The sequence below is a fragment of the Cupressus sempervirens genome, chromosome 5, assembly GCF_028749045.1.
Source record: "Cupressus sempervirens isolate cs-2001-9-10 chromosome 5, ASM2874904v1, whole genome shotgun sequence".
Classification (NCBI taxonomy): Eukaryota; Viridiplantae; Streptophyta; class Pinopsida; order Cupressales; family Cupressaceae; genus Cupressus; species Cupressus sempervirens.
In genome coordinates, this window is record NC_143122.1 from 1,002,805,105 (window position 1) to 1,002,816,205 (window position 11,101).

An 11,101-nucleotide genomic window follows, 5' to 3' on the forward strand; every position below is an offset into this window, starting at 1 on the left:
CAAAGATACAGATTGCTACTAAATACTATAAACAAGCCTACTATTCTTCTTATAAGAAAGATGTCAGAATTTGATGTATCAAGCTGTGACCTATATTAGATCTAATATTATCCTTAATATAGTACATAGACTATAAACTAAGCATACTATCTATAATACTGTTCCAGAATAGGAAACTTTAGATACATTAATTTCTTGCTCGAAGCATACCAACATAGCAAACTTTGAGAACAATGCCTTCAAGCTAAAAGGAAGAGATGAAAGGGCCTAGCATAGACAAAACAAAAACATAGAGAGTTAAGGCCAAAATGGAGGAAACAAAACAAGTGAACCCTTAGCTTGTCAATTGGAGTTCAAAAAATTGTCATCCATACAAAATTTGTATCTATATCAAACTATAATTTTCATAAAACCATAATGATTTCAGCAATGTCCTTGGGATTTTTAGATTGGAAATGTGGCAGAAATTCAAAGGTGCTCTTTTCCTTGCTTGATTTTTCTATGTTGGGGATGCCTTATACCAGTGCTTCCAAATTCTCAAGCTCCACACCTATGTGGATATAAGATTTAAAAATGCCCAGGTAGTTTTTGAGCCAAGCCTTGCCTCCATCGTCTACAATCCCTCTCCATCTGAGGAGGAACTAGATGCTAGCGTCCATTTTTGGCCATTCTTGATTAAAGGTAGCAAGTTCTCAAATAACCAGAGAAGGTCATCTTAGAACAATGGCTAGATCAAAACTCCTAGGTGGATGCGCCATATACATTTCTAGAAGAGGAATCCTAAGTTTCTCATCAAAACTCATAATGGCTTCTTATAATCCCACACACCAAACTGGATTAAACACATTACGAGAAAGTCTAATCATTGCTCATATTTCTACTTTAGCTTTGGGCAAACACCCTATGAATGCCCTTATAATATCACTATTGGTTCTCCATGAGAAATTGTAGTTGAAGATTCCTTCTCCTAGGGCATGGCTCATTATGATTCTTGTCATATCATCCAATAGTTTTAACATACGGCTCCAGCTCTCAAGTCTCACATTACCCCAAAATGCTATGGTCTACACTTCTGATACATGGAATACAAAGATATTGGTATCCATAATAGGGTTAAAACTAGCTTAGGTTGGAAGAGATAGGGATAAAATGGGTATAAAAGGAAAAAAAACTTCAAGTGAAGGGTCTAGAAGCACTTGCATTCATGCCAACATCAGTTGATGCCACCTATGTGATACCACTATGAAATGACACATGATGGGAATAAGTGTTACACCATGATGGAGAGATTAGGGAAGAGATAGCATGCTTGGTATTAATAGGGGGATTAAAAAGCACAAATTTTAGAAATATTTAGTTCTATTGATGAGAATCGGCTGATATTATATAGGTGTTCTTATAATAATTTGCATAACTTCACTCCTAATGAATAAGTTGTCTAAATTAGTAGACCTTTTTATATTCTAATTTAAAGTTTTATTGCCAATTTGGCAGATCCATACTTACTCTTCGTATTCCCCTATATCTTTTTTATAAATGATATTATATGAATATATATGGAGATAACCACATTATGAGGGGTAAAGATGTTGATAGTATTAGGTTATAAGATTTACTTGAGATGGGGGTACTATTAAAAATGTAACCTAAAAACCTAAATTATTCTATGTGGCTGGTCTAGATCAATAATTTGGTAGTAGTTAGACCTATGTTATGTTGTCTATTAGAGTGCTTATGATTAAAAATTAATAAATGTAATAAGAATTAGGGGCTCTTGTAAAGACTAGCAATCATTGAAGACTAAAATATTTTCACCATCAGCACCCTTATTTTCTAGCCGATCTACCTTTTTGTCACCTTCCTGAAAAATATGACAAATTTGAGTATCTATGAAATGGTCTATATTATTAAGAACTTCTTCTAACTTTGAGTTTAAGACCCAATTAGGTGTTGCTCTTTTCCTAATTCTATTTAGTAAAATCTAAGAATCACCTTCGATGATAGTCTTGGACAAGCCTAGATTTAGGAAAATTTGGAGTCCTTCTTGCAAAGCTTCTAGTTCAACCATGTTATTAGTCATTGGATCTATGGATTTAGCCCTTTTGTAAATCCACTTGCCTGACTCATTATTAATGATACATCTAATTCCTATAGAGCCAAGATTGCCTCTTGAAGCTCTGTCAAATTTTAACTTGGTCCACCCAATTGGTGGAGGGATCCATCTACAATTATCCCTTGACTCTTTATTCTTCTTTTTATAAATAAGAAAAGGATTAATAAGGTTATTCCATTTCTTTTTTATTAACCCATCCTAGCTCGAGAATGATCCTTCTTCTTTCTAGGTCTTCCTAAGGTGAGAATTTAAAGTCTCAACTATACATGCCTCAATTTTTGTAATAATATCATCTAGCTGCATATCTTGGTCATTGAATATTCTTCTATTCCTTTCTTTCCATACCTCCCACATGAGGATATATGGGAAAATATTCCATATTTTATTATAGATACCTTTACTACTGTCTATTGGCCAACCTTTGAGAAAATCAACTAAGGATTCTGGCAAGGGGGCATTCCAGCCCAACATGTGTTTGAGCCATTCCCAACAATGTTGTGTATATGAGCATCTATATAAGATGTGATTAGTGTCTTTGCTATCTTGTCTACATAACACACATCTTGATGTGTCCTCAATACCTAACTTGTAGAGTCTATCATCCATTAGGATCCTATTCTGAAATGGCAGCCATAAAAAGAAACATGCCTTTATCAAACAAGATGAATCCCAACATATTTTAAGTGGATTTCCACTTCTTCCCGTCTTTGGGAGAGAATGAGAGCTTTATAACCATTTTTAACACTGTACCTTCCATCTTTTGATGTTGCCTAGATGAGATTTTCATTCCTTTCTAATTGCTTAATTTCCTCAGATTATCCTTTTGTATGCCTTTTTTCCTACTGGTTCTATGTCTATATTATCCACAAATTTCCATTCCTTGCTTGTGATTCCATTAATAATCTTTTTGGTTTTATAATAAATGACCTTGCAACCCCAGTATTTAACTAATTTCTCTTTGATGCTTACTGGAATCCCCATGTTGTCTGCTTGGGGGTACATATCCCATGAATCTTCCTAGAAAAAGGCTTCATCACCCTTTCCAATGTCCCAATTGAGATATTTACTAATAAGGGCTCGGCTTTTAACTATAAAGTTCCAACTTTCAGATCCTCTAGGGAGGGTCCTCATCCTAAATATGGAATAGGGATCAGCTACATTAAGGTATTTTTTATACATAATTTTGGCCCATTTATGATCCCTTTCTACAAAAAGGTGCCAGGTAAGTTTGGCCCCTAATGCTTCATTTTGCCAATTTAAGTTTTTAATACCTAAACCTCCAAACTCCTTTGGTTTACATTTGTTCTCCCATCTTATGAGAGTTGATTTTTTTGAGTCCTCACAATCATTTCAAAGGAATCTTCTAATTTTTTCCTCAAACTTCTTATTGATATGTTTAGACAAAGGAAGGCAGGATAACAAATATGTTGGGATAGTAGATAGTACTGATCTAATCTTGGTGACTTTACTAGCTTTTGTAAGCCATTTATCTTTCCAACCTCCTATCCTAGCATCCAATCTATCTAGAATACCTTTCTATGCCTTATTGGATTTACTACCTTTTTCTAACTCAATTCCTAGGTATTTACATGGGAATGTGCCCCTTTTGTACCCCATGATGCCACAGATCTGCATTTCCATTTTAGGTTCGGTGTTAACGAAAAAGATTTTGGATTTTGTTGCATTCACTTTTTGACCTAATGCTTCCATATACTATTGAATGATAGACCTAATGTTTAGGGCCTCTTTTGTTGAACTTTCACTAGGTGGAATGGTATCATCTGCATATTGTTGGTGGGTAATGTTGGGGATATTTTTTGTTACAGTAATACCATTTTTTTTCCTTCATTGTGAACCTTGGTAATTTCTCTCCTAAAGGCTTCTTCCATGATAATATATAGAAATGGAGATAGGGGATCTTCTTTTCTAATACCTCTTGAAGTTTCAAAGAAACCCTAAGGGGTACCATTAATAAGGATTGAAACTTTAGTAGTAGAAATATACTTATAGATGAAGTTAATTCATTGGTGCAAGAATCCAAAGGCTTCTAAGGTTTTACATAAGAACCTCCAATCCACCATATCATATGTTTTTTGGATATCTAATTTCATTAACATGCTTGCCACTTTATTCTTATTCGTTGAATGAAGTGTTTCTTGTATAATGAGTATTCCATCTAGGATCGATCTACCTAGAATGAAGTTAGTTTATTCTTCTAACATAATCTTGGGAAGAATCAATTTAAGTCTATTCGCTAAAATTTTAGATAAGATTTTATAGATAGTATTTCATAAAGCTATAGGTCTAAAATCCCTAGGGTTTTTAGATTCATCTTTTTTATGGATTAGGGTGAGAAAGGTGTGATTGATTTCAGACAACAATGATCCACCATTTTGTGATGCTTCAATAGCTTTCTAAAGATCAACACTAATAATGTCCTAGAATTTTTGGTAGAAGAATGTCTAGAATATGTCTAGACCTAGAGATGTGCCAAGGTTCATGTTGAATAACACCAATCTGACTTCTTCCAAGGAGATAGGTTTGTTTAATATTTTATTATCTTCTAATGTAACCACTCTAGGTATGATTTCGAGTATTTTTTCTTGAGCTACCAAGCTATCATATTTGTTTAATATATAATGAAAGTGACTCACAAAAATCTCAGCTATTTTATCCAAATCTTCAATGGTAGAACCCAGAGAATATTTGATTTTTAATATTTTTCTTTTGGCTCTATTGTGTAGGGTGGAGTTATGGAAAATTTTTGTATTTTGATCTCCTTCATCTAGCCATTTTTATCTTGACTTTTTAAGACTTCTTCTTTTGCCAATATGTTTCCTATTTGGCAAGTAATTCTTTTTCAAGATAAAAGCTATCATTATTCATCTACTTTTTAATTACTTCTAAATTTAGTTATTTTAATCTTTCCTTGATCTCTATTTTTTCTTTAAATATATTATCAAAGTGTTCTTTGTTCCATTTTAGTATGTTTTCTTTTAGCATTTTCATTTTGGAGTCAAAATGTACATTTTAGAACCTTTAAATTACCTTGATTCCACCATTCTTTAATGCATTCTAGAAAGTTTATATCTAAAAATCACATTTTTTCACACTTGAAAGGGTTTCTAACAAGTTTGAAAGGTTCAAAGAATTCAATTCTAACAAGAAAGCAGTATGATCCTACTAATGGTAGAATAGAGGATTGGATATTGAAATTTAATTCACTCGGTTCTCCATTGAGAAAAAACGTGTCTAGTTTCTCATCTATATAAGAGAAATCCTTCCTTTTATTATTCCATATGAACTTCCCATTATTAAGTGGGATGTCAATCAGGTTGTTAAGGGCAAACTAGTTTTTAAAATCTTTTGAGGCTTGGGAAGTTTGTTGGGAGCCACCAAATTTTTTGTTTATATCTAAGATAGTGTTGAAATCACCACCTATGGGAATAGGATCATTACAATGATTATTAATAAATATGTTAATTTCATCCCATAAATTTCTTTTATCTATATTATAGATTGGGCCATAGATGTTTACTAAAATGAATTGTAGGTTAGTTTTGGTGCTTTTGACTCTGTTGCTCGTCCAAGAGTTATTAGTTTTTAATATATTTAGAGTAATTTTCCTAGGATTCCAAAAATTATGCCTAAGCCGCCTAAGGCTCCTTTGGATTCATGTAAGTTAACATTCCAACTACCTAGCTTCTTTTCTAGCTTGGTTCCTTCTACCTTATTCAATTTTGTTTCTTGTAGTATAATAATTTTATATTAAAATTGTTTTAGGTTTTTCTTTAGTAATCATTTCTTTCTAGGAGCATTTAAACCCTTAGCATTCCAAATAGTGATCTTCATACTTCCTTGGGAAGGATCTTCCCCTTCCTTGGATTAAATAATTGACTGATCTTTTGGTGCTCTTTTGCCTTCCCATCAGCCTCTTTGAGTTCCTTAAGAAATTTTCTACCTTTTTTGTCTTTCACTTTATGACACTTGGGAGAATTTATCCCTTCTTGGTTCATTTGAATTCTTAGCTACTCTATGTTCTCCTATGCATTTAAAGTAATTTCAGATTGTTTTCCTTCTTTTTCATCTCTATCTTCATTTTCTAGTTCTTCTAATCTATGTTCTGCAATGATTATTTGATTTTCTCTAATTCTATCATCTGTTAATGGTAAATTCTTGAAGCCACTCTCTTTAGAGTCATTACCTTGAACTGTAATTGGTACATCTTCATTTATCTGTAAGGCTTTACTATTTTTTTTCTTCACCCTCTATAATTAGCAAAACTCTTTTTAAGTCTTCAAAAGTGTAGTCATCTCCTCCTAGTTTCAAAACTCACTCCATTAGGTCCTCTTTTTGCAATTCACTACTCTTATCTATATTCTCAAAGCTAAATACTCGAATCAATTCCTTAGTTAATGGTTCCAAGTTATCTTTCTCAGTCTTAGCTAAAATTTCCCTTTCCAAGTCTTCATCCCATGCTGAATTCTTATTTAAAAATTCTTAAAATTCTTGCATTAAGGTACTTTTTCTCTTGCTTTGGTCACTTCTCTTTGCCTTGTGATCACTAAAGTTAGGATTAAGGGATTCTGATCTAGTTGGTGGAGTCTGTCAAAATTTGATAAACCTATTTGTTGTCTCTTTATTGGTCATAGTCATAGTCTTAACTTTTATCTTCTCTACATCATTTGTCAAGATTTCTACAAAAGTGGCCCTTGAACATTTGAGGTTTATCCGATTTGCATCTCAATGTTCGAGTTCCTTTTGCTCACCTAGGATCGAAAACGGGTTTGATGTTTATAGCATAATTGAAATTTGCAAGAAGATTATTATTGAAAAGGAGGTAGGTACATTAGAGTGGATTCTCCCTAACTTTTTCCTCTCCTTGCTAGGATTTCAAAATTTTAGTAGTGGATGCGACACAAATGAACATTAGGTTTTGATTTTTTCTCAAAAAACCCTATCTTCCTAGATTTTCAGCCTTGAACGCATGGTTTTTGCATTTTTTGCAATAATGATGTCTACTCTACTCACCATATTGAGTAAGAATTTTCTCATAAAAGTGTGCAAGAAAGAAAGAGATTGATTTCATAAAGATATTTTGATTAATTTGTAAAAAGCTTACACATGAAAATTAGAATATTATAAAATAATAAAGGAAAAGGGTTTTTGCATGATTGCACAGTTGAAGCTCTAATATGGGGAAAAACTCTTTATTAGAAAATTAGAGTTCATTTCTCCATACCAAGATTTGGAGGAGCCAATTTTAGAGAAGGTTTTTCAAAGGGAATAGCTTGCAAGCTTCATGCGTTTTTGGTTTTAGCATCAGATCCAAGAAGGATCTTGTGGGTTTTGCACAATATTTTCCATTCTTAGAATTCTTTGTCTTCTTCGTGTCTAGATGAATCTGTTTTTAGAGTTTTAAATTGGGTTGAAACCATTTTTTGTAAATTTCATTGTTCTTTGTTTTGAGATTATCTATATATGAATTGATAATTGGAAACCCTCGTTGTAAAACTTTAGAGTAATGTATTTTGATATGAATAGGGTTTGGAAAAGATATCAAGATTATTTATATAGATTTGATTAAATTACTCGTATTTCTCCTATCAATTTATTTGGAGAAATCCTTATGTGTGTGTGTGTGTTAATAAAATTACCACAGTAAATGTTTTTACTATGATAATTTTATCACATATTATTAAAAAACAATAGAATCAAAAATTAAATTGGATGGGGGGGTGGTATTGGTTTTTTTATATTAAATAATAAAAAGATTAAATTGTGATTGGGTGATAGGCAACCACACCCCACCTCCCCTCCTCTCCTCCACATTAGTGGCACTACTACTATGTACATAGTAGAATTGTTGCGGTGGTGGTAGGTACAACTACTAACGCAATAGTACTCTACTATGGCCATAGTAGACTACTGCAACAGTTCTTTTTAGGCTAATGAGCGTTTAAACACATATTTAATTTTTAAAAAAATTAATAGTTTTAAAAAAAATTGTATTAGTATTTTTATAATAAATAAATATTTTTAATATAGTTTTAAATTGTTAATGTTATTTAATGTAATTAATAATATTTTTAATTATATTTAATTAATTAAATTAATATTAGATATTATTTAATAAATTTAAATAAATTTTTATTATATTATTATTGACTAACTATGGTTTTTAATGACCGTTATTAAATTAAAAGTTTGGAAATTGTTTTATGTTTTAGACCAACAAGATTATATTTGAATTATTTATTTTAAATTTAATGTTGATGTAATTAAATAATCATTGATTTGTTATAAGGGATTTAATTGTAAGGGATAAATATATACACTTTTTAAAGCCAAAAACTTACAACGAAATGTAAACTTGAACCCTACTATTAAACCAAACAAAACTATGAAGCTACACTGCCAATTGTATGTTTTCTTGTGTGTTGGATTTGGGGTTGACTTAGAGTGTTAACCAATTTTGGGATGTCTACCAAAGGCTAAGATTTATTGTTTTGGTGATGTTATGTTATGTTAGGGTTGTGTTTTGTGTATTTGATTTTGAATCACTCCTTTTTGGATGATTGCATTGATGAAATCTATGAATTTTGATCAATGATATTTCAGTGCTTTCCAATTGCCTATTTAAGAACTAATGTATATTTTATGGTCATATGGGACCTTCTAGTTTTGCAAAGCTTAAGGTAGGTTATCTTTACATCATGTTGGGAAGTGGCTTGCAATGGAGGCCAGAGCCCTAAAGTGGCTGCCTAGGTAACCCTTTTAGGTTATTTTAATAAGTGATAACACTTCACTAAATGAGAGTAAAATTAATTAATAACAGTCATTATTTTTCCTCGCCCACACCTCAAGTGATAGTAAAGGCTAGGACGGGAGTAGAGAGGGTGCTTGGTTATGACCTTTCTTTGTTAGTATGCCTCATTAGTATGAAAGGATACTAGTTCCAGGTAAAAGCACAAACATGTGTCACCCTTTTGTAAAGGAAAAGTTTAACAAAAGTATAACTATTCACCTTCAAGGACATAAATATTGTATTATTATTTAGAATTTGAAAATGAGGTAAACTAATGGAAAGTGTAGAAATGGATGAACTTTAGGATTATGATTTTTAATAATTATTTGTAATAATAATTGATATTTTTTCCTAATTTTTATAGATCGTTTTTTAGTTGCTAAAAAATGTTGAAAATTAGGGGTTTAGTTCCGACCACAAAACTATATGGAAATAAATTTATTTCCATTAGAACTTAGAATATGTTATAGATTATATATATAGCTAGAACAATTTTTTTTAAAAAATTGACTTTAGACATATATTTTCTCTTTTATAAATTCAAATTTCAACTCACCTGAAATCTATAGTTTTCATCTCCCGCCATGTTTTTCAAAAGAAAACTATCCTAACCAAAACAAAAATTAAACATTCTAGAAGAGGGCTCTCTCCTCTAGAATACCATATTATTTTTTTATTTTTTAAATATAATTTTTTTTCTCAAATTGACATCATTTTGACTGTTAAAATATGTGCTTGTAGAATTTTATAATTACAATATACCATATCTAATTAAAACACTATAAACTCTATACGATATTATTGTTGACTTTGAGCTTTATAAAATGGTGTTTATATGTCACTAAATTTTTTTATTAAAAATAGTAAGGGTTATTGAAACATAATTTTTTTAAATAATTTTATTTCTTTAGTAATTGGATACAAACTCGTATAAAACATGCATTTAATAGACATTTCCAATTGGAAAAGTGTGAGTCCATATATAACTTAGGTAGAATGAATTTATCTAGATCACATGTTTGAACAAAATTGATTTTTGGATAAAAATAGTCAAATTTAGTCATTCTAATAAGTTAGCCTAAAAGGTGACAGAACTTTGTACTTTTATCCTACCGCATAGAGTCATTAGGGGGTTGGAGTCCAATAAGGCTGTTAGGGTAACCTTAGAGTTGGCTCATGTGATGACAATTTCCCACTCACATAGTAGATTTCCTATGTGTAATTGGTTCCTCTAGGTTTAGATGTCATTTGTGTCTTGGTACCTTGAGTTAGATTGCTTTTAGGTTCTCCTTGATCTAGATGTTGGATTTGACTTTTTTGATTGATACTTGTATGGGACTTGAGATTATCTCCTCAACATGGTGGGAGGTGGTAGTACTTTTTATTTATACCATTGAGATTTGTCCATTAGATGTCATTGCTAGATGTACATGTGCAGTTGTTCCTTTCATTTTGTTCTTGTGTAGTATGATGGATGGTTATACTCTATTGTATTGTATTTGATTTTAGAGAACTTATGAGATGATGTAATATATTTTATGATGTAATATATTTTTCAGCCTTTCATACCCTATGACTTGTATAGTGGATGAGTGTGCATTCTGATTATTGCCAACTAGCATCCTATAATTGTATATTATTTATTGGATTTGTACTTATGATTATTCCATGATGTGGATTTTAGTTATATGTTAGATTTAATATTAATAAACTTATATATAATTCAATGTCATGGGACCCTTAGGAGATATAATCTGTTTATGATGGTTTATGTCTGTATGTTATTGTTGTCACTATGTTATATGTTGATGTTATTATCTTTCAAAAAAAAATGTTTGAAAAACTTAGTGAAACTTTAGGTTAATTTATTTTGGGTTCCCTGGTAGGTTATTACAATCTCAATAGGTTGCCTAGAACCTAGCTGATTACCTCTATTTTCCCATTTGTTTGTGGATGATAGGCAAAACTGTGAGCTAAATTGGTGCCTAGTCTCTTCCAAAGTGTTTTCCAAAAATGCCCCATGAACTTAACATCTCTATCAGCAACAATACACAATGGTAAGCCATGTATCCTAACTACCTTCTTAAAGAATAGGTGGACTATATGACTAGCATCATGTGCAGTCTTACAGGGTATAAAGTGACCCATCTTGCTAAATCTACTAGCAACAAAAAACACAC